The sequence below is a fragment of the Pipistrellus kuhlii genome, unplaced genomic scaffold (assembly GCF_014108245.1).
Source record: "Pipistrellus kuhlii isolate mPipKuh1 unplaced genomic scaffold, mPipKuh1.p scaffold_m20_p_19, whole genome shotgun sequence".
Classification (NCBI taxonomy): Eukaryota; Metazoa; Chordata; class Mammalia; order Chiroptera; family Vespertilionidae; genus Pipistrellus; species Pipistrellus kuhlii.
The window spans coordinates 21,634,391-21,637,489 of record NW_023425504.1 but is presented as its reverse complement, the minus strand read 5'-3'; positions in this window follow the sequence as shown (position 1 = coordinate 21,637,489).

Sequence of the window (3,099 nt, the reverse complement as noted above, 5' to 3'; positions counted from 1 at the left end):
CCCATATACCACCATTTCAAAAAACCTACTAGTAGAGAGACATTGTGCTTTTGTTCTCGCAAGTTTGAGCTCTGCAGTGTAAGAAGTGCTTGTCCCCAAAAAAAGCACACTTTTGTCAGGGGCACAGCAGCAGTCCCATTGAACTATAAGCTGCAGCTGCCAGCAGAGCACTTTGGAGGCCTGTAACAAATATTCTTGTTATAAGATACCTGTATGACACAAGAAATAACAGAATTATTTGAAGGTGAACTTAGCTTACTTAAAAATGTATATTTTATAAACTCTAGGGAAACCAATATGTTATATACTAAGGATGAAATAAAGTGAAATCATACAAAAATCTCAATTAAAACCATAGAAGACAGAAAGAGAGTGTGGGAAGGAAAGAAGGACAATGCAACAAATAGAAAATAGTTATGGGGCAGGGAGAAGAAATAAAAAAAAGAACTTATATGCATAAATGCATAAGCATGGACACTGAAAATAATGCAGTGAAGGCCTGGGTGGGGAGCAGGGAGGGGGGAGGAGGTCAGTTTAAATAGAGAAGAAGCTCAAGGATTGAGTCTGGAGCATTCTAATACTTAGAGGTTGCAGATATGAGGGAAAAAGTTGCAAATGAGACTGAGGACTGACCAGGAGTCAGTCCCCTGAACCAACTCACTATAGGATACACTGATAAAGCTGAATTCCTGGATCCATAAAATTAAGAAATAGATTACAAGGACTCCCACCAATGTCCTGCGGTCCTTTGAAGACTGGCTAAGTAGTCAGTAAGTCTTCCTTTTGACATCTTTTAAATGCAACAAACCTCATGCAGATTATATGCAAAATAGCAACAGCATGGCCATATTGTGGTAGATGTGGCTAGTCTCCGAATGGGAATGTTAAATACCAGAACCATACATGTCACACTTGTATGAGGAGCTCAGCCCTATAAATGCAACCAGGTCCTCGGGCCCTGTCTTGGAGAACACCCAAAGGCACACTGAACACCACTCCTGGGACCCCAGTAGCATAGGGCTCTATGGTTCAACGCCACCAGCTGCTGCTACCTTCACTACTGCTGCCAGTACCAGCTGACATAGAAGTAAAGGAACACTTTATACCTTTATACCTGGAACTTACTAACAGATTAGGGTGAGGATGAGGGATAGATGTTTCTAACTCTCTATCTCTCTCTCCCTTCCTCTCTGTAAAAAAAATCAATAAAATATATTTTTAAAAAATAAAAAGATTACAACTCCCTGTCTGTCATGGGTTAAGTCCCAATAGCCTTAAACCTCTCCTCATTCCCTTTACATCTTTTTTTGTAATATATTTTATTGATTTTTTACAGAGAGGGAGAGGGATAGAGAGTTAGAAACATTGATCAGCTGCCTCCTGCACACCACCTACTGGGGATGTGCCCGCAACCAAGGTACATGCCCTTGACTGGAATTGAACCTGGGACCCTTGAGTCCGAAGGCTGACGCTCTATCCACTGAGCCAAACCGGTTTTGGCTCCCTCTACATCTTGATGGTGACTGACACCGTGGCTGTCTGTTGGCCTCTCTAAAATGCAGGCGTATCTCTCATTTCCCTGCAACTAAATGACTGAATGCCAAGAGGCAGAGCTGGAGCTCTCCTTGCTCCCCAAAGCCACGTTCTGACCTTTGCTCCTTCCCACTTTTGAGAAATATCTGGCTCCTCCTTGGCTCACACCATCACAATATTTCACCCTCTCCCCATCCTGGTAATAGTTCTCTGTCACTCTCCTGGTCACTACCCTCCTTCATAAAGGCTTTAGCTCTTGACTCATTATATGTCCTTTTTGCCTCAACTTCTCCAATCCTCAGTGATTTCAACATTCACATAGCCAACCATCCAGCACCCTGTCCTCTTGTTTCCTCCATCTGTATATTGCCAATGATCCCTGCCATCTTGCAAAGCACTTCACAACCCAGAGAACCAGTATAGGGCCTTTAAGGTCCCTGTACATCAATGCTTTATATGACATTCTCAGAAGGCAAAACTATAGGGACAGAGAACAGCTCAGTGGTTGCCAAGGGCTAAGGGTGGAAGAAGGCCTTGACTGCAAAGGGACAGCACATGAGAATTCTGAGGGCCAATGGAGCAGTTTTGTATTCTGATTGTGGTGGTAATAATCACACAGATCTAGAGTTAAAACTCCTAGAAGTCTATAACAAATATTACAAGGTAATTATACCATACATAAATTGCAAAAGTATAGAGGTGAAGTGATTAAAACATGAAGTTTAGCCTTAGGTCTTCAGATAAGTATCAGAATTTTTTTTAAATGTTTTTATTGGTTTCAGAGAGAAAAGGAAATGGAGAAAGAAACAGAAACATTAGTGATGAGAGAACCATCTCATCATTGATTACCCCCTCTTGCATGACCCTCACTAGGAACCGAGCCTGCAATCCAGGCATGTGCCCTGACCTGGAATTGAAACATGACCTCCTTGTTCATAGGTTGATGCTCAACTTCTGAGCCATGCTGGCTGGATGGTATCAGAAATTTATCATTCCACCAACTGGACCATCTCTTAATGTAAAAATATCAATGGCAATGAAACAAAAATATCATGTGACTCCCATGAAAAATCATTGAAATGTGTACCATCGTAGCCTGATAATGGGAGCAAGTTAACTTCCATTAAGTGGTATATGTATCTCCAGCATAGTTCTTGATATAGAGTACCGGTAAGTATTCAATAAATATTTGTGGAATGAATAAGTCAACAAGTGAATGAATGAATGAAAAGGCTCACACAGCCCACACCCCAGGCATATAAGTTCTTTATTAAAAAGCCTACTTTGTTCTAGCTGGTTTGGCTCAATGGATAGAGCATCGGCGTGTGAACTGAAGGGTCCTAGGTCTGATTTCAGTCAAGAGCTCAATTCTGGTCAAGGGCACATACCTTGGTTGCAAGCTTGATCCCTGGCCCTGGTTGGGGCAGATTTGGGAGGCAACCAATCAATATGTCTCTCTCACATTGACACTTGTCTCTCTGTCTCTATCCTTCCCTTCCACTCTCTCTAAAAATCAATGGGAAAGGGTTCTTGGGTGAAGATTAAAAAAAAAAAAAAAAAAAAAAA